The 21921-nt window shown below is 39.3% G+C and overlaps 1 long non-coding RNA gene across 1 annotated transcript in view; it reads right to left on the bottom strand.

Moving 5' to 3' along the window:
• Positions 1–8916: 8916 nt before the first annotated feature.
• The window catches only part of LOC126069426 (uncharacterized), a 35365-nt gene continuing 22360 nt past the window's right edge, over positions 8917–21921 (bottom strand). The window contains exons 2-3 of the long non-coding RNA XR_007515926.1: positions 10815–11052; positions 8917–9294 (exon numbers count right to left, since the gene is read on the bottom strand). This is a non-coding gene — a long non-coding RNA (uncharacterized LOC126069426). The remainder of the gene's footprint in view (positions 9295–10814; positions 11053–21921) is intronic.

Here is a 21921-nt window from a genome sequence, read left to right as displayed (position 1 = left end):
TTCCCCCGGAACAAGAGCAGTGTTTTGAAGTCTTTTCTGCTAAGATGCAGCTTACATGCAAAGAAAGAATAAATAAATAAAGTTGGATGGAATAGGCGTCAGTTTTCAACAAAGGATGCTGTCAGTTCACCCAAGTGCCTAAACAGGGTATTTTGAAGGTAATATTTCTCTTTAATAAGCCAAAATATGGATTTTTCCCTTTGGATAATTAAAACTTGAATACGAGGGTCTGTTTTTTTTTAAAGATGCTCTCCCAGAGCAATTGGGAGTATGTAGCAAGGTGTATATAAGTTTCTCTGTGAGAGACTGCCTTGATTTGTAAACTTTCACTTAAAGCACCATAAATTTTTTTTTTAAATGCTCTCTCATTTAAAGGAAAGTTTTGAAGTCTGTTTAGGCTTTTTATTTTTTCAATCAAATATCACATAAAATTTGATCTTAGCTAGTTTTGAATTTGGAAATTTCATACATTTCCCTGAAGGAATATTGAGAAAGAAGCAAAAGCCCTTATTAAACATGAAATAAGTATAATGTTCCACTTGCCCAGTGGTGTAACTTCCAGCAACTTCAACATACTGAAGCTCAAACTAGACCTTGAAAGTAAGTGAAAATGTACCTGAGTCTCCAATAATTAAACACCTGTAACAAAAGCCAAGCACATTATTATGTGGTAGATGGGGGAGCTATTCTCTAGCCTTTGAACTAGAGACTATTATTTTTGAATTATGTGAGAAGTAAGTTCACTGAAAAACGAACCCCAAAGAGAATAAAGAAGTCACTAGTAGAGGGCCACAGGAGCATGAACAAACAACCCTCCACACTTCGGTGGTCCTTGAATGCATTGACAAGGGCTACAGATTCAGTGCAATCTAGGATGTTCCCAGGAGTTGTCAAGAAGGGGTAAAAATCAGATTCAGTATTCTCTGTTGAATAAATCACGTAAAATACAAAAGGCAATTTAGAAGTTTTCCAACTATTGGCAAGTAAAGGGATAAACTTCAGTTATGTGAAAAATGCAGTTACAAAGAATACCTCATTCCTTCATAGAAATAACTCCATTCCTTCACAGAGAATATCTCATTCCTTCATAGAGAATACTCCATTCCTTCACAAAGAACATTCTATTCCTTCACAGAGAAAAGTCCATTCCTTCATAGAGAATACCCCATTCCTTCCTAGAGAACACTCCATTCTTTCATAGAGAACACTCCATTCCTTCACAGAGAATGTTCATTCCTTCATATTTTATCCCATTCATTCACAGAGAATACCCCATTCCTTAAGAGAGGGGGATGATGAATAGTACGAATAGTTCTCACTTATTGAGCACCTTCATTCAGATAGGAGTCCTGGTGGCGCAGTGGTTAAGAGTTACAGCTGCCAACCAAAATTTTGGTCAGCAGTTCAAATCCACCAGGCACTCCTTGGAAACCCTATAGGGCAGTTCTACTCTGTCCTATAGGGTCACTATGAGTTACAATTGACTTGACAGCAACGGGTTTTTTTCACTCAGATACTGCCTGAGCTTGAGTTCAAAGCCAGGATTGGTAGGCTCCAAACTCTTGCCACTATTCTACACTGTTTCATAAAAGAGATATTTCTGTATTCACAGGAGGACCATTATTAAGTATATTTATAACACACAAAATGACAAGAATGAAGAGCCTCACTCGCAAAAAAGACAAAAAAAAGAGAAAAACAAAAATGTTGCTGTTGTTAGGTGCCATCAAGTCAGTTCCAACTCATAGCGACCCTATGTACTACAGAATGAAGCACTGCCTGGACCTGCGCCATGCTTCCAATTGTTGCTGTTTTGAGCCCATCATTACAGCCACTGTGTCAATCCATCTTGTTGAGGGTCTTCCTCCTCTTCGCTGACCCTCCACTTTACAGCACATGATGTCCTTTTCCAGGGACTGATCCCTCCTGATAACATGTTCAAAGTATGTAAGGCGTAGTCTCGCCATCCTTGCTTCTGAAGAGCATTCTGGGTGTACGTCTAAGAAAAAATGGAAGATGTCAATTCCAACTATAGCCTTGGTCAAAAGAACGTAAGTTATTTTCAACTTTCACCAAAATAAGGCTTCTACAAACTTTTACACAGACAGCACTGATAAATGTGTCTCCGTAAAAAGTATTTTAAGAAGAAACAGATCAACTGGGATGTAGATATTTTCTTAAGAGTAAAACCAGACTGCCCCAATACAGTCCCCAGAAGTTTTATTTGAAACTTCTTGGGAGATTTGAGAAGGGGAAAAGACATTAAAAGTAAAGAAGAAACTCCCTGTGGGAGCAAAGAGGAGTCCCTATTTCCCCCAAACTAACATGCTCCATGGAAGATAATGTCATTAACTGCCCCAGCTAGACCAATTGTACCAGATCCCAAACTAGCTGTGTTGTGCCACCATTGTTTTAAATGGGCTGCCCACCAAGACTTTCCAAACATTTATTCCCACTCCAAGACTCTGATCACTACCCCCATCACTACACACTGCAACTGTGGAGCTACTCACAGCACTATTCACCCTCACCCTCAGCCCCTAGGGTCAAGCATCTGGGAAAGTTGAGCCTAAAGTGGATTCGAGTTGAACCTGCTTTGGGGCCTATTTCTTCAATCACCAAGGGGTATAACCCAGGTGGCCCCTGCATGCTGTAGATGCTCACTACTCAAAGTGTGGTCCTTGGAGCAGCAGCCAGCATCTCCTGGGGGTTTGTCAGAAATGATGATCTTGAGCCTCATTCCAGACCTGCTGAGTCAGAATCTGTATTTCAACAAGACCCCAGGTGAGTCACATACTCATTAAAGGGTGAGAAGCATTGGTCTAGTTTATGCTTACCCTCTGCTCTGTACCTGCCTGGCTCTCTTGTGTTTTTCCTAATCCTTGAAGTGTTCAGGCCAGAGAAGAATGTCCCTGCTACTTAAGGGTCTTTGAGAGCTTTGGAAAAAGACATCTGCTTTCTTGTTTTGTCATGTTTAATGCCAAAACTGCAATAAAAACATATGATGTTGTTAATAACTCATACAACTCAACGACTAAAAGACAACCCAATTAAAAAATGGGCAAAGGACTGGAACAGCCATTTTTCCAAAGAAGATATACAAATGGACAATAAGCACATGAAAAGACACTTGACATTGTTAGTCCTCAGGGAAATGTAAATTGAAACCACAATGAGGTACCACTTCACATCCACTAGAATGGCTATTATAAAATATAATAGAAAATAACAAGCGCTGGCAGGAATGTAGGGAAATTGGAACACTTATGCACTGCAGGTAGAAATATAAAATGGTGCTGCTACTTTGGAAAACATTCTGGTAGTTGCTCAAAAAGTTAAACAGAGTTACCAAATGACCCAGCAATTCCACTGCTAGGTACATACCCAAAAGAATTGAAAGCAGGTTGCAGAGTTTACATTAAGTTTACCCAAATAATCTGGTCTTTGCCCTTGGGATCCTGAGAGATAACTCTAAACCCTTGGAATTTCTGGGTAACTGAAGTGCATTTGTAAACCAAACCCCACCTGAAGGTTTGTGCTAATGAGCTGGGGCTGGCCTGACTAGAAAGACCACCACATGGTCTGATATCAGTTGACTTCAGGGGAAGGAGTAGGACATGATTCAATCAATTATGCCTATTTAGAAGAATGAAGAAAACTAAAGACACAAGTGAAAGATTAGCTCAAAGGACTAATGGACCACATCTACCACGGCCTCCACCAGACTGAGCCTAGTACAACGAGGTGGTGCCCAGCTACCACCACCGACTCCTCTGACAGGGATCAAAATAGAGGGTCCCAGAAAGAGCTGGAGAAAAATGCAGAACAAAATTCTAACTCAAAAAGAAAGACCAGACTTGTGGCCTGACAAAGACTCGAGAAACCCTGAGAATATGCCCCCTGGACACCCTTTCAGCTCAGGAATGAGGCCACTCCTGAGGTTCACCCTTCACCCAAAGATTGAACAAGCCCACGGAACAAAACAAGACTAAAGGGGTGCACCAGCCCTGAGGCAAGGACTAGAAGGCAGGAGGGAACAGGAAAGCTGGTAATAGGGAACCCAAGGCTGAGAAGGGAGAGTGTTGACATGTTGTGGGGTTGTTAATCAATGTCATTGAACAATGTGTTTACTGTTTGATGAGAAACTAGCTTGTTCTGTAAACCTTCATCTAAAGTTCAATATATATATATAAGAAAATACAATTATGCCTATGCAGTGAGGCTTGAATCATGACTAAGTAATGAAGTCAATAAAGTCTCTGGATATGGGAGCTCTGTGGGCTTCCTGGTTGGTGAAAGACATTGATGCAGCTGGGAGGTAGCATGTCCTTTTGGGGACACAAGAAGTTTCATGTTCGGACCCCTCCCAGCCCTTGTCCTCTGCGCCTCTTCTTTGTGCTGATCCTGAATTGTATCATTTTTGCCATAATGAATCTGGAATCGCAAGTATAGTGCTTTCCACAAGTTCTCTGAGTCATTCCAGTGAATTATCAAACCCCAGGGAGTAGTGGGAGCCAGCAGGTCAGAAGCCAGGAACCCCTGAGCTTGCAGCTGGCATCTGTCTATTTGGCAGTCTGAAGGATGGTGTCCTTTTAATTTGTGAGGTCTGACCTAACTCTGGGTGACTACAGTAAGAGAAAGAAGTGCCACATGGGCAGCTGGTGTCAGAACTGAATAAAAAAGTGAGAAAGTGTGAATTTTTATTTTTATTTATTTTATTAATTGTTTCTGTATGATGCACAGGTGTTCAAACAAAAACTTGTACACCAATGTTCAAAAAAAAAAGCACTGCCATCAGGTCAATTCTGACTCATAGTGACCCCACAGGATTTCCAAGGCTATAAATCTTAACGCAGACTGCCACATCTTTCTCCCTCAGAGCCACTGAACGTTTCGAACTGCCAACCTTTCAGTTAGTAGTCGATCACTTTAACCACTGCACCACCACAGGGCTGTTTATCACAGCATTATTCATAATAGCCAAAAAGTAGGATCAATTCAAACGTTCATCAACTGAGGAATGGATAAACAAAATGTAGTGTATCCTACAATGGAATATTATTCGGCCATAGAAAGGAATGAAGTACTGATACATGATACAACATGAGTAAAACTCAAAAATACTATGCTAAGTGAAAGAAGTCAGACACAAAAGCCTACATACTGCATGATTCCATTTTTATGAAATGTCCAGAAAAGGCAAATCAATGGAGACAGAAAGTAGAGTAGTGGTTTCCTAGGGCTAGAAGGAAGGGAGTTGGGGGAAAATGAGGAAAAACTGCTAATGGGTATAGGGTTTCTTTTTGAGGTGATGAAAATGTTCTAAAATTGACTGTGGTGGTGGTTACATGTATCTGTGGATACACTAAATTTTATACTTTAAGTGGGTGAATTGTGTACCGTTTGAATTGTACCTCAGTAAAGCTGATATGTATAGATATGACTTTGCCTCAGCCAGTATATCTGAAGAATCCTTAACATTCAGTTTATTTGCTAATGGATTTTTTTAATTGCTTAGGAAACACTGTTGGTATTGGGGTTACAGTCAACAATGTGCTTTTGCTTCTTCGTTTCTGTGAAATGTATGCCCTTCTAAAGGTTCTGAGTATAGCTAAGATTTCACGTAGTTAGTTACTTAATAATCCTATTTCATGGCATAATATTTCTATACTGAGGTGTAATGGTAAATCTATTTTAGAGTGTGGAAGGTTTTTTTTTTTAACATTTTTAATTTATAAAAGTATTTCTCCTTCATAAAATTGTGTATATTCAGCATAGAAAATATGGGGAAATGCAGAAAAGACAAGAAAAGAGCCAGTCAACTATATTCCCACCCACGAGATAACAACTGTTAACATTTTAGTTTATTTTTTCCCCTTGTTTTGCAATGTGCATTTTTTAACATACTTGTGATCACATGATGTACTTCAGCATTTATCTACTGTCTGCCTGTTTTAGAACTTTGAGGAATGGACCTACTGAAACTTGGACTAGAAATGTCCCTCAAGCTTCCTCCTCCCTCTCATCTTACCTTCTGTTTTCTGGAGCTTAGCACCACCACCAACTGAGCCTAGAGACAATGAAGCCATTAAGACGAAAAGCTTCTAAAAAAGGCTTGAAGTGTCCATCATCTTGAAGTACCCAACCATCGTCATGGAGCTTAGTTTGTTGTCTCTCCCTGGGTTACAATAGAATTCAATACCACAGCAACAGTTCAATTTCATCTTTGCAAAGGAGGCCATGAATACAAATGGAGACTCTCAGAACACTCAGCTCTCTTCTAATCAAGTAGTGGACCCCTTACCACCTCACAGGACGTTTCCCATGCTGTCGTGATATCAATAGATGACCTCTTTAATGCTGTTGAACAGAACAACACACTGAGTGACCAGTTCCCTGGAAAAGAGGGAGCTGCTTCTCCACTGTTAGGCAGTTAGGACATGATCATTAATAGGGCCAGATCATTTTAGGCTGAACATTGTGTTTTAAAGTCAATGAGACAAGTTGCACCTCTAAGCAGTATGGAGCTGATGCCTGTTTAAAGCACCAGGAAACTGAAGCTCCATCTATTTCAATGTTCCCAGCCTACAAAAGACAGATAGGTCCGGAGTTGGCAGATGTAAGGAATGTAAAGAAGTTCTTGTGAACCAGAGGGTCACGAAGACACTGTGCACGGGGAACGTGCACTTACCGGCCATATGTGCCCTGTTGGAGTAGGTGCCATGTGACCCAACAAAGCCCAGAGCCCACAGGTGAAAATGCCTGGGGAGGGTCAGACACACAGCATGTGCCTTGCTCTATGGACCAAAGCAGCAGTGTGGTCTAAAGGAGCTGCTGAGGGGTTTGGTAGACACCAGACGGAAGGAGACCTGTTGTGAATATCTTTTTGAATAAGTCCCAATTTTTCCTATTATGTGCTCATTATTAAAGTGCATTAGTCTCCCTTGTATAAAGATGGAAATAGCATTTTGAAAAAAAAAAAAAGGAATAAATTACCTTAAGGCAGTTGTTGTTTGGATCTAGCTGTGATCAAAAGAACTATTAAGACAAAGGCAGAAAAAAACAGTTTGTGGAAAGCCTGTTACATTAGTCACTAATAGTATCTTGTGGGAGAACCGAATGTAATAAAATGGGTACATAGTATGATGTCAAATTAACCCATCTTTTCAAGGACTATCGTACTAGGAAAAGCACAGTGAATGTGTTTGTGTGGATGTATGAATCAGAAGGTTGAAAGTTATGAACAAAACTCTCAATTCATGCAATTTACTGAGATGACCTGAAATTAAAGTAGCCCGACCAGTAGGCAGAAAAATATTTGCTTCAAACATGCGAAGAAACGCAACTCAGCACTTGAGGAAGTACTAAGTGTTAGGAAAGGCTAGCTGAGGAGGAATAATTGGTTAAAGATATGTCTTTTCTAGAATTTCCTACCTTTGCCTCGATGAACATGCATCTCCCAAGAGGAATGGTGAGGAACGCTCATCAGGTGCAACAAACGATGGCCATAGTTCAGTAAATAAGTAATTGGCCTTGACAGTCCCCTCCAAGTCTAATATTCATCCAACCTATTAATTTATATCAAAGCATCCATGAATCTGAGTACCTAAAAATTGATCTAACACAGAGAAGACAATTTCAAGATGGAGAGAGATTGCAGAGTCATACAATTATTTTCCAAAATTTAGTCTTGCAGTTTCAGGATAACTGGAAAACATGATGATGTCATTGTTTTTCATCTTTGTGTGGGGGGTGGGAGGGGATTTACAGATTATTCTTTAGGCCATTTTGTAGTTTCTATTTGGAGTAGAGAGAAAGAATTTGGGCAGTTCATTCTCAATTTCAGTTTGTCATCTTTCTATATCAAAGACAGATGGGATTAGATGCAAACATATGGAAAGATATTTTTTTCTAAGCCTAAAATGTCTTGTGTATTTGTATTTTTTTTTTCATGATTATACAGGCCTAGGCTGTCACTTGGCTGTCACCTTAAAGTAATTTCATCTGGGACATAGAGAGTGTCCAGCCCTAGGTTAATCCCACTGTAGGAAAAATGCACACTATAGAAGGCAGTGTTACTAAACAGGCTGGTTTTCACTGCCCCTCATAAAAACTACTTTTGATCAATAAGCTGAGAGCAGTTCCAGTTGGTGGTGGTTCTCTCTCAGCAATCTTTGGAATCTCCATTATGCTTGCAGTGTTTTCCATAGCATAACTGCTTGCAAAATCCATCACTGTGTGGTCTTTCCAGTTGTATATTTTTTATTTCTAATCACCTCTTCTTTTTGAAATTGAACCAGTGCTTTTGTTTCACATTCTCTCTCCTCAATATCTGAGGTTTGTTTGCCACAAAACATGCCTTGCCTCTAAACAGGCCCCCAAAAGTCTACCTTATCCAGCTGCCACCATTGTTCACCAATAAATGTTTTAACATGAGAGACTTTCCTGCATACTTGGAAGGCAAGATCAAGCCTTTTTCCTGTGTTCAGTGATAAACCAAAACCAAACCCGTTGCCACTGAGTCGATTCCAACTCATAGCTCGCCACAGGACAGGCCACATAGGGTCTCCAAGGAGCAGCTGGTGGATTCCAACTGCCGACCTTTTGGTGAGCAGCTGTAGCTCTTAACCACTACACCACCAGGGCTCCTGTTCAGTGATAGTAGACTAAATTTGTTTTCTCTATTCCTTTGCTCCCTGGGTCACTCCTTCCCCAGTCTCTGGTAAGAATCAAACAAGATGCCCTTCCTGCTCTTTTAAATTAAAATGAAAGATCAAAAAGAAAATATGGAAGAATAGTGATATTTTCTCAGAACAAAAGAGGAAACCACACAATAAAAGATGTGTGGACCTAACAATTAAAAAAACATAAATCTTCTGTATATTGAAACAAAATTAAATTGCATACAAGAAGCAGGGGAAATACATTTGCCAAACACATGTGACAACAAAGAGGGCTAGTATTCTTAATATACAAAGCACTTTTACAAACCAATAACAAAAAGACAAACATTCTAATAGACAAATAGGCAAAGGACATTGTGGCATGCACAGTTGATTGGCTAACTCAGAAAATATTCCCATCCCCCTTTTTTTGTACTGGCCTCACTGGCGACTAGGGTTAGCAATGTGGCACAATCTTGCAAGCAAGCATCTGTTGGGGGAAAGGGGCATTTCTAGAAAAATCTTGTTTTCTTGGACAAGGATAGGATGACTGGAGCTGGGGTGGTCATCTTGCAAACATGGTATCATTGAACTGCAGAACCAATACCGACAGCTGCTTACTTCCAGACTCCTGTTTGTGTGAAGAAAAAATAAACCCTTATTAGCGTAAGCCACTGTTAATGAGGTTTTCAGATAGTTCTTCAAGCCAAAAACATTCCTCACAGATGTTCCCACGTGATTAAGCAATCCACACACAAAAAAAGTGAGATACAGATGGACAATAAGAAGAAACACTGTTTCACCTTCCAAATAGTAAAACAAATTAAAAATAGTGATGCAATGCTATTGTTCAATTATAAAGCTATGTATTTTTAACTCACTTTTTTAATGCTGGTGGGAGTCTAAATTGGTCAAACCACTTTAGAGAGAAATACGGTAAATTGCACCCAAAAATCCTATAAATATTCATATCTTTTAACAGAGCGATTCTACTTGTCGGCATTTATCCAATAAAATAATCCAAAATGTAGACAATATTTTATGTCCAAAGATGTTCATAACAGCATTGTTTATAATGTCAAACAAATTGGAAAAAACCTTAGTGTCCAGAAATAGGGGTTTGTTTTAATACATCTCAGTCCATTTCCTGGAATATTGTACAGGCGGCTCCCCGGCTACTGAACGAGACCCGTTCCTGAGTGAGTCTTTAAAAATTGGTTGGTAGGTCGGAACAGGTGCATTTGGTTCTCATTTAGCCTTACTTTAGAGCAAGAAAAGACTTAAAGCCTTTTCAACGATTTAAAAGCTGCTTTTTTTTTTTTTTTCGTGCAGCAAGCGAAGGTGAATGTAATGAAGAATTTGTTGTGAGTAGTGGTTGGTTCAATCATTTCAAAGTGAGGGTAAATTTACATAGTATTAAAGGGCAAGTACAAGTTGTCCCTAAATCAGACGTTTGTAACCCTGGAGCTGCCTCATATCCATTACGAACAATGGTATAGATCAGTGGCCGTTAAATTCTGCTGCATATTTGAATCACCAGGGGGAGGTTTTTTTTTTTTTTTTTTTAGTGCTGGCCATACCTCATAGCCATTAAATCTGAACTTCCGGAGGAGGGACCCAGGCATTAGTACCGTTTAACCTCTGCCCCCACTGAGTGATTCCAGTGTGCAGCCAAGTTTAATAATCACTGATTTATATTTCTGTTTATCGACATCAAAAAAAAATATTCACTAGAATTTGTTTGATGATAAAAGCAGATTATAGAACAGTCTGTATACCATGAGCTCATTTAAAAATATAAATGTGTGGGACTTCTGAGTAAAGATGATGGATCGAACACCCACATTTGCTTTTACTTCCTCCTGAAACCCCACTAAAATGACAATAATAGGATTTTTAAAAGGTACAAACTGACAAGGACAAAAATAATGGGAGGAGAGAAAACAGCAACATGATTTTGGAAGTTAGAAAACATTTGAGTGGTGACTGTCTTAGAAGAACCAAAAAAGCTGAACCCTAAACTGAGAGTAAACTAAGAACTAACCTAATTTACAATGCAGAACCCCCACCCTGACGATAATAACCTAATTGGTGGAAGCAGGCACCTCTGGAAGGGCTGGCTGAAAAAGAAAAGGTCACTCAAAGGTTTACCTGGGAAGCAGTTCAAACTCCAGATCCCTGCCACAGCCCCAGCAGTAGTCGGATATTTATTCTCTGGAGTGGATAAAACAGAGGGTCTCTAAACAGTGGGTCAACAGACACAGTTTTGGGCTAATGGCACTGTACAGAATGTAGACAGACTGCTGCAGTTAAGGCTGAGATCCCCAGCTCCCTTCCACGACTCAGCCCCCAGACCTGGAAGGAATCTGATCAGCCCAAGAAGAAAGACCTAAAGAAAGAAAAAGACAAACGTTCTAATAGACAAATACGCAAGGACATCGTGGCATGCAATGAATTCCCCCAAATGGCCCACCCATCTCACCCTGCTGTAAAACTCTAAGATGACAAGGCCCACCCACACCCTCAGCCTCAGAGCTTCCAATTGACTTTTGGTCTCCCACTCTTAACCATTAGCAGACTGCCAAGGCTTATCAGACATCTGTGGGACACTTCCCACATGCAAGATAGAATCCAAAGCAAACAAACAGGGGAAAATCCTGGTGAAGAAAGAAAAAAACACTTCTAAAGGATTAATCCATGCTACAATATGGATGAACCTAGAAAACATGCTGAGTGAAAGAAGTCAGTCACAAAGGTCACATATTGTTTGATTCCATTTAGAGGAAATGTCCAGAATGGGCACATCTATAGACACAAAAAGTAGCTCAGTGGTTCCCAGGGGCTGCAGGGAGGGGAGAACAGGGAGAGGTGATTAATGGGTACGGGGTTTCTTTTCGGGGTAATGAAAATGTTCTGGAATTAGTGGTGACGGTTGCACAACTCTGAGTATTCTCAAATCTGCTCAATCATACGCTTTAAAACAGTGAATTTGTTTGGAGTGCGAATTACGTCTCAACAAAGCTATTATAAAATTGCATAATTAACATCCTCCGAGAAATAAGAAAAGATGGTATATATGTGAAACACAAACAGAATGGATGTTATAAAACAAGGAATATTCAACCTAAAACCAAAAAGAGCCCTTGAAAATTAAATTACATCACGGTAAAAAAAAAAAAAAAAAAACCTTTTTAAAATGTCAATAGAAGGATTAGAATATACAATTGAGAAAAGCCCCCGAAAGTGGAGCAGAAAGATGAAGAAACAAAATAATAGAGAGAAAGGATAAGAAAATCAGAAAGCCACTCCAGGAAATAGAGCCCTTGAGGAAAGGAGTTGGATAGACAGTGTAGGGGGAAAAAAAAAAAAAGGAGTGGGAGACGTAATAGTTATCTATTGCTGCATAACAAATTCCCCAACAACTTAGTAGCTTAACCAGCAATAATCCCTTATTATCTCTTGTGGTTTCTGTGGGACAGGAATTCAGACAGAGCACAGCAGGGACAGCTTATCTGTGCTCCACAACGTCTGGGGCCTCATCTGGAAGACTCTAAGGCTGGAGGTTGGAATCATCTGAAGGTTTATTCACATGTACAGTGTTTAGTGTTGTCTGCCAGCTAAAGGCATAGCTTGGGCTGTGGACTGGTACACCTCTGAGGCCTGGGGTTTCTCACAATGTGGTGACTGGATTCCAAGATAAGTGTTGAGAGAGGGAGATCCAAGATGTACAGTATTACTTCTGTCACGTTCTGTTGGTTGAAGCAGTTAGAAAGATCCGCTCATGCTCAACAGGAGGGAATATAGACCCCACCTTTCAATGGAGGAATGATGACATCACATTGTAAAAAGAGTATGTGCGATGGGATGTATATTGGCACGGTCATCATTGGAAAATAAAATCTGCCACAAGAGAAAAACTTCAAAGAAATATAAAAATACAAGATAAGTTCCTAAAACTGAAGGATATGAGTTTCCAGCTTGAAAGGGTCCATTAAGCACCCAACCATTGGATGAAAATAGAGCTACATACGCCAAGTAACCTCACTGAGAAATTTCAGAACACTGAAGTCAAAGAGAAGATCCAAAAAAAAAAAAAAAAACCCAAACCCACTGCCATTGAGTCGATTCTGACTCATAGTGACCCTATAAGACAGAGTAGAACTGCCCCACAGGGTTTCCAAGAAGCATCTGGTGGATCCCAACTGCTGACCTTTTGGTTAGCAGCTGTAGCTCTTAACCACTATGCCACCAGGGTTTCCAGAGACGATCCTACAAACCAAAAAACCAAACCCATTGCCATCGAGTTGATTCTGACTCATAGCTACCCTATAGGACAGAGTAGGACCGCCCCATAGGGTTTCCAAGGAGCACCTGGTGGATTTGAACTGCCACCTTTTTGGTTAGTAGCTGAGCTCTTAATCACTGTGCTACCAGGGGAGCCCTGCATCTTTTCTTTCTGGGACTTTCCATTACCCTACTGGGAAGAATATTCATTATACATTTCTGCTTCCTCTTCCTCAGGGTTGAGCACTTGCTCCAAGTCAATCAGTGTACCCCATACTCTTGAGCACACTGGTTGGTTCAGGGATGGGCATATTTCACAAATAAAGGCAATCCTGTCTATTTTTCAGGGATTGATGTAGACATTGGTTATGAAAGGGCCTCTTCTGAGATTGTAAGAACCAAGGACAATGTGAGCCTGGAGCTGCCAGGGGCTGTCTTTGCAGCCAAGTGCAAGAGGCCTGCTTGAGAATGAAGCCAACACCAAGGAAAGTTGAGCCAAGAGATGGAAAGAAAAAGAATTAAAATGGCATTGCTTGTATGCCTGGAACTAGCTCTGCCCTTGCCCATCCAAAGTTATGTAAGCCAATAAAATAGATTCCCTTTTTTGCTTAAGCTCATTTCAGATAAATTTCTGTCACTTAAAAGCAAAAATACCTTGACTAATTCAGTAATTCATTGTACAGGCATCTCAGAAAAAAATAACCATAAGACACAGTAATCACCCGAAATAAACTAACTTTGTCGGCTTCCCAAGGGTAGATTCTAATAGCGGCAAGCATTCCAGGACACTCAAAAAATTTCAAATAATCAATTATAAAGGTTTCTACCCCCAGCATTTACTCACCTTTCAATGAGGTCTTTTAAGGGAATAGGGAGACACCCATCAAGTAATTTTGTATCTGTAATTTGACATTAGTGATGTTTGTGCAAAAGTTATTTTTAATAAAGGCAGTGCTATTTTCAGAAATGGCATATATTCTAAATTTGAGGACTAAGATACATGGTACAGCTGAAGACATGATGAAAGGAGTTTATAATTCTGATCTGCTAAACTTCACAAATCTTTTGGAATCTCTTAAATTTTCCAAACATTATTTTATAATCATTATAAGTTATAATTCATAGTTTGTACATATGTGTTCTCCTTGGGGTATATTTTCAGAATTAAAAGAGAAATGTCTCAAACACTGTTGTGTTTGTGTGCTTATGTGTGACACAGAAATGTGTGAGGTTCTACTTTGGTGATCTTTGGGAACTGAATACATACACTTTCCTTTACAGAAGGAAAGAGGGGGGAAGGAAGGGAGGAGGGAGGGAGGGAAGAAGGAAGGAAGGAAAGAAGGGAAGAGGGAGGGAAGGAAGGGAGGAAGGAAAGGAGGAAGGGAAGGAGGGAGGGAGGAAGGAAGGAAGGAAATAAGTGAGTGAAAAGAAAGAATAGCTGGGACTTAAATTATTTAACTATAGACATAATTTCAAATTTCCAGATTAAAAAATAAAAGGCACAAGATCTTTGCATAATTATGATTCTGTCAAGCCAGGTTCCCAAACAGGTGTGTTCTAAGCTTGGTTCTAAGCACTAAACATTAACTCAAGGGTATGTATTTTTCCAGGAGTACCGAAGAAGAAAATAAAGGTTTTAAAACTAGATTTACCTTTGCCCTTTAATGTCACACTATTTCCAGAGTGCAGATTCAAATAAACCATGTATCACTAGGCATGTCCAAGGTCAGCGTAAATGGATTTAGAGCCGTTGAAATGCTTGATCTATATCTTTTGTTTAACTATGTTAGGAGTTCCTGGATGGTGCAAATGGTTAAATGCTCAACTACTAACCAAAAAGTTGGCTGTTCAAACCCACCCAGAGGCGCCTCAAAAGACGGGCCTGGCAATCTGCTTCCAAAAGGTCACAGCCTTGAAAGCCCTATGGAGTGCAAGTTCTATTCTGCACACATGGGGTCACCTTGAGATTGAATCGACTCCATGGCAACTGATTTTACTCACGTCAAGGATATAGAGTCAACTAGGATTTTGAGGGAAATTAAAAACCAAACAACAGTCTAATTACCAAACCATGATTTATTGGAATCGACTTTCAAAGAAGTTCAAATACACGCAATGATGAGCTTCTGTCATCATTTCTTAGGTATAAAAAAAAGATATTATAGCACAAATTCCTTATACCGTACTCTACGGGAACTAGACCCTTGCTAGGTCCCAGGCGCTGCTTAAGTGTTTTATACATTTCATCACATTTTATTGTCACAAAGCTGTCTGTGATGAGTGCTATTACTATTTGCATTTTAGAAATAAGGGAACAGAGGCATAGAGCTGTTAAGTCAGTTGCCGAAGGCCTCACAGGTCAGGTCTTAAGGAGGGAAAGCAGGATCTGAACTTCAGCAATCTGATCCCACATTCTTAACTACCTCTCTTCCCTGCCTACTACTCAGAAGACTGGTTTTAAAATGTCCACTGGAAATAGCTGATCAGTAGAAAAAAAAACTCTTAGTTCATCCTATCTGACAGAGAACTGTGCTGATTTAATACCAAGTTTGGAAATACCAGCCATGGAATAAAATAAGATCTCATTCTATCTGGCAAACATCTACTCAGATCAAACTGTTTTTCAGAATATAAAATATAAGAAAGTTTCATTGTTATAAATCTCCAGTTCATGAGACTAAGAAGATATCTGGGTCTAATTAATCATCACAAACTTGTATCTATGAAAATAATTGTATTTTCATATTCAAAAAGCAATTAAATTGACTCCGTCCACAATCAGCTAAGAGCAAATTATGAGAATGCATGTGTATTGACTTATTGCGACACATAGCAAAAAGCTGCTTTCCCTGTCTGTATTTTTATTTTTATCAAGGTAATGAATGTAAATGGTAACAAATGAAAAGGTACAGAAAACCTTATGACAAAGCCACAGACTCCTTCCCACCTCACCTTCCTCAACTCCAAACCCACTCCTGAAAAGCAACCCATCTTAACAGTTTCTCTTTTTAGCTCTCTGGAAGTATGGATGATATGCTTATACCTCTCTTTGTAGCTGCTGGTGCCCTGCTATGAAAGACAAAGACTTAATTCCCACAATTCCTCTGGCCCTCTCTCCTCTTCCTGAGTTTTGATCTTCAGGTTATTTTTATCTCTCCTCTGGTTACCTTGGAAATTTTTAAATAGTGGATTCAAAGCTTTATTTCTATTTCTATCAACTTTTGATAGTATCTCGTGGACAATGCAAATGTGAATAATATTGACAATATAGAAGGTGGGATGGGGACAGGATGTGTGACTCGTGCTTAGAAGGGCCCTGCATTTAGTTTAATGCTCTGCTGTAATGGTCATGAAATTCTTGAGACATTAAAGAAAGCCTTAAACTTGGAAGGAGATGCCTTGTTCACGGTTGAGTGATCTATAATTCAATGTAATTCCAACTAAAACCCCAACAAATATTTTAAAGGAACTTGACAAGTACATTATAAAATGTATGTACTCAAGAATATCTAAGGTTTGCCATAGCAGATGTCAAAATTAAAAACCAAAAAACGAAACCCGTTGTCGTCGAGTCACTAGGACAGAGTAGACCTGCCCCATAGAGTATCCAAGGAGCACCTGGTGGATTCGAACTGTCGACCTTTTTGTTAGCAGCTGTAGCCCTTAACCACTGTGCCAGGTTTCCAGTTATTGCTTAAGGGATACTGAGATTCTGTTAAGGGTGATGAAAAATTTGGAAATGGATATTGGTGATGGTTGCATAACGTAGTAAATGAAATTAATGTCGCTGAATTGTACATGTAAAAAAGTTGGAATGACAAACGTTTTGCTATGTATATTTTTACCACATTAAAAAATTTCTAAGTTATTATTATCCCACTTATATGAAATATGTAAAATAGGCAAGTGTATAGAGACCAAATTTTATTAGTGGTTCCCAGGGGCAGGCAGAACGGAGGGGGAAAGGTGGTCTCAATGTTTAGTGGACACTGAGCTTCTGTTAAGGATGATGGGAAAATTTGGAAACGGATGGTGACAATGATTGAACAATGTGATGAATATAATTAATGTCACTGAATTGTACACTTAAAAAATGCTAAAATGTCAAATCTTTTGTTACATATATATTTACTACGATTTTAAAAAAGTTATAAAGCAACGTTAATATGATGTTGGTTTATAGGGATAAACTGAAAAAAAAAAACCCTTGCCATCTAGTCTTCCAACTGTTAGTGACCCCATAGGACAGAGTAGAAGTGCCCTATTGGGTTTCCAAGGAGCGCCTGGTGGATTCGAACTGCTGACCTTTTGGTTAGCAGCCAAGCTCTTAACCACTATGCCACCAGAGCTCTGGTATAGGATACACAGCTGAAAAATAGAACAGAGTATGGAGAAACATCTATGCATATATAGAAATGATACATGACGGAAGCAGGATTGCACAAGGGACACCATGCATTATTCAATAAATGGTGCTGGGATAATTCAATATCCTACCATATGCCATACAGAAAAAATCAGTTCTTAGTGGATTAAAACTTTGAAAAAAACAAAGCTTAAAAATTTGAGAACATAACATAGGGGAATAACTTTATAAATTCAGAGTAAGGGAGTATTTCTTAAATAAACCAAAAGCCAAACCCACTGCCATCATGTCAATTCTGACTCATAGTGACCCCATAGAGTTTCCAAGGCTGTAAGTCTCTACAGAAACAGACTGCCACATCTTTCTCCTGAGAAGCCGCTGGTGGATTCGAACCACCGACCTTTTGGTTGGCAGCTGAGCTCTTTAACTACTGTGCCACCAGGGCTCCCAAAATATTAATACCTAAAATATTAATAAGACAGACAACTCAATATAAAACTGGGAAAAAGACATGAACAGACATGAACAGAAGAATGAATAACACGTAAAGATGTAAAAATATCTTCAACTTCATTAATAATCAGAGAAATACAAATTATACCATAATTAGATGTCATTTTATATCCACTGTTGTTGTAAAAAAAAAAAAATTTTTTTGTTGTTGTTACCTGCTGTCAATTCCACCTCATGGTGACCCAATTTAAGACGGCTGATAACACCAAATGTTTGAAATGTCCAACAACAGATGAATATAGAAAAATGGCGATACATTCAGGCAAAAAATATTATGTATCAGAGAAAATGAATTTAACTATATGCAAACCCCAAAAAAAAGAAAACCCAAACCCACTGGGGTCAAGTCGATTCCGACTCATAGTGACCCTATAGGGCAGAGTAGAACTGCCCCATAGAGTTTCCAAGGAGTGCCTGGCGGATTTGAACTGCTGACCTTTTGGTTAGCAGCCACAGCACTTAACCAGTACGCCGCCAGGGTTTCCAAACTATATGCAACATGAATGAATTTTATAAATACAATATTGAGTGAAAAACATATCACAGAAGACTACTACAGTATGCCATTTTTATAAAGTTCAAGAACCACCAGAACTCTGGGTAAACACAAACACAAAATTCAGATTAATAGCTCTGGGGGAAGTCTTGAGGCTGGGAGAGAGAATGCGTACAGGCAGTCCCCTGGGTTACAAAGGAGATCTGTTTCTGAGTGTGTCTTTAAGAATACGTAGGTAAGTCAGAACAGGCGCATACAGTTCTTATTTAGCCTTACTTTTTTTTTTTAGTACAAGAAAGGGGCCCTGATGGCACAGTGATTAAAGTGCTCGGCTGATAACCAAAAGGTCAGAAGTTCAAATCCACCAGCTGCTCCATGGGAGAAAGACTTGGCAGTCTGCTCCGTAAAGATTTACAGCCTTGGAAACCCTATAGGGCAGTTTACTCTGTCCTGTAGAGTCATTGTGAGTCAGGATGTACTCGTTGGCAGTAGGTTTGGTTCGATTTGGGTTCGTGCAAGAAAAGGCTCGAAGCCGTGCCTCAGGTGAAGGTGATTGCGATGACGAATTGGTTGTGAGTAGGGGTTGGTTCAATCTTTTCACAGTGAGGGCAAATTTACATAACATTAGAGGGCAAGTTTGTCCTTAAATCTGTCCTTGGTAACCCAGGGACTGCCTGTATACAGGTGGATAAACCACCCAGAGCCCTTGCTAAAACAAACTAGTTTTTTGTTCTCCCTCTTCCCTGGAATGTGATTTTTTTCTAGTTCATTTTTAATTTCCAATGCCCCAGTTTATGCGGGGGGTGTCTCAGCGCATCTGCGCAGGTTCCGCAATCCCCGGGGTTTACCTCCTGTCCCGCCACAGCCATCTATTCTCAATCGCTTTGTTTCTGAGAGATTGGCCAGCCCTAGCTCCAGTTTACCCTTCTGCTTTTCAGCTCCATTTGAATTGTTTCCTAGGAATTGCCCTTAGTTTGTTTAGAATTCACATATGCTTTGGGATTTTTTTTTTTTGAGAGGTGTGTATGATAGTTTATCCAACATGCCTTAGTGGCTTGGTAGATCTTAAATCACTTTTCTAATCTCTTCTATGAAGCTGATATTTTCCAATTTCCCATTTCTACCTGGGCCAATTTTGGTCATCATATAAATCCGTTGCCATCCAGTCAATTCGGACACACAGTGACCCTATAGGACAGAGTAGAACTGCCCCAGAGGGTTGCCAAGCTGTAATCTTTATGGATGCAGACTGCCACGTCTTTCTCCCTCCGAGCAGCTGCTGGGTTCAAACTGCCAACCTTCCAGTTAGCAGCTGATCGCTTGAACCACTGCACTACCAGGGCTCCTTGGTCATCGTATACTAAAAGAGAATCACTAATCCTTCTGTGTTTCCACATCTGCTGCCACAGACCCGCATGTAATATTGACTTATAATTCTATCAGTATATGTTATATATGACTTTCTACTGACTAACCTTGTCAACTTTGGCTTTCTCAACTTTTTTCCCTTAATCACTCTTGCAAAGGGTTTATATAATTTATAGTATTTTCAAAGAACAAGCTGTCAGATTTTTTATCCTGTTACTGTTTTTGTTTCCTAATTTAATCATTTTAACTTTTTTTTAATTGCTTTTTCCTAGTTTCTTCTGTTGTTCTTTTTCTAATAGTTTTTAGATGAGTACTTACTTTATTTTTCATCACCTTTTTTTAATGAAGGCATTTAAGGCCCTGAATTTTTCTCTGAGAATATCTAGTTTGGTATAAACTACACTTATTGCTTTCTAGATAGTTTTCAACTATCTTTATTTTTCTCTAATCCAAAGGTTATTTAGAAATTTGTTTTCTAATACCTAAGTTGATAAGGGTGGCCTTTTATTATTTATTTCTAATGTTTTTAAAATAGGACCAGTCAATATATCCTATAAAGAAACTACTTTTGAAATTCTGGTTCAATTTTCTTGTGGTCAGCTGCTCAAAACAGAACCAACACAACAGTAGCTTAAATATGGTAAATGTTTATTTTCTCTCTCAAACACAAAAAATCTGTCAATAGATTGCCCAGGACTGATGTGACAATTCCATGATATCATTAATTTCTTTCTTTTTTTTTTTTTTTATCTTTCTGTTCTGCAATTTTGAGTGCTGCCTTTCATCATTAAGGTTGCTTCACAGCCACAAGATTGACGCTGGCAGAAGGAGGAAAAGAAACTGGAAAAAGAGATCTCTCAGCTGAGTCAGCTTCTTTAAAGAGCTTTTCTAGAAACCTCATCCAATAATTTATGTTTATAAGTAATTGGCCACCTCTACTTTATGTATTTAGCTGCTATGTTGTTTTCTCCGTATAGGTTTATGTTTATTATAGCTTTGCCTTTGATAAATTCCTAACGTCCCTCTTTAGCCTCTTTGGTACTTTTAACTTTAAATTCCTTCTGCATTCTTTTATTGGAATGTGTCTAACATTTTTTTGCCCACCCCCTTAGTTTGAACCTTTGTTTATCCCTTTAATTATGTTTATTTTTAATTTACTTAACAGTCTGTATTTTCATAGGAAAGATCAGTCATTTATATATAGCATACATTCTTATATACTTGATTTTTTGTATCGCGCTTCATATTAACTACTTATTTTATATTGCTATTTGTTATTTTCCCTTTCTGTTAATATACATATTTCTTTACTAATTTAAAACAAGGTATCAAATGTTGCCTGTATCTAAATATTCCTCCCATTTCCTTCCCATTTTCTCCAGTGCCAGTAAGATGAAACATTAAGAATACTTTCACACTACCCTACCCTCTACTTCCTGTCCTTTGAAAAGCTTTTATTTCCTCTCACCTCCCATCTTCCAACCTAACTTCTGCATTTGATTCTGGAACAATCTGATATGCATTAGCAAAAAGAAAGGAAGCTCGACCTATACCTCCCACCTTATAAACCAAACCAAAACCACTGCCGCCGAGTCGATTCTGACTCATAGCAACCCAATAGAACAGACTAGAACTGCCCCATGGAGTTTCCAAGATGCGCCTGGCAGATTCGAACTGCTGACCTCTTGGTTTGCAGCCATAGCACTTAACCACTGCACTACCAGGGTTTCCTCCCACCTTATATAAATTCAAATGGATCATAGACCTAAACTTGTTGCTGTTTTTGGTTGCCGTGGACTCAATTACAACTCACAGTGCTCCCCACATGTATAGAGTGGAACTGCTCCATAGGGTTTTCAAGGCTATGACCTTTCAGAATCAGACTGCAAGGTCTGTCTCCCAAGATGCCTCTGGGTGGGTTCAGATTGCCAACCTTTCGGCTTACCTGTTGTTGTTAGGTGCCATCAAGTTGGTTCTAACTCATACCGACCCTATGTACAACAGAATGAAACGTTGCCCAGTCCTGCACCATCCTAACAATGATTGTTATGCTTGAGCCCGTTGTTGCAGCCACTGTGTCAATCCATCTCATTGAGGGTCTTCCTCTTTTCCTCTGGCCCACTGCTTTACCATGCATTCAGCTTTTGAGACAAGCATTCAACTGTTTGTGCCACCCAGGGACTCTGGCCTAAACCTAAAAGCTAAAATTATAAGACTTCCAGAAGACAATA

This window comes from Elephas maximus, chromosome X (assembly GCF_024166365.1).
Source record: "Elephas maximus indicus isolate mEleMax1 chromosome X, mEleMax1 primary haplotype, whole genome shotgun sequence".
Taxonomy (NCBI): domain Eukaryota; kingdom Metazoa; phylum Chordata; class Mammalia; order Proboscidea; family Elephantidae; genus Elephas; species Elephas maximus.
The sequence above is the reverse complement of the archived record's forward strand: the minus strand, read 5'-3'. Positions and strand labels throughout refer to the sequence as shown.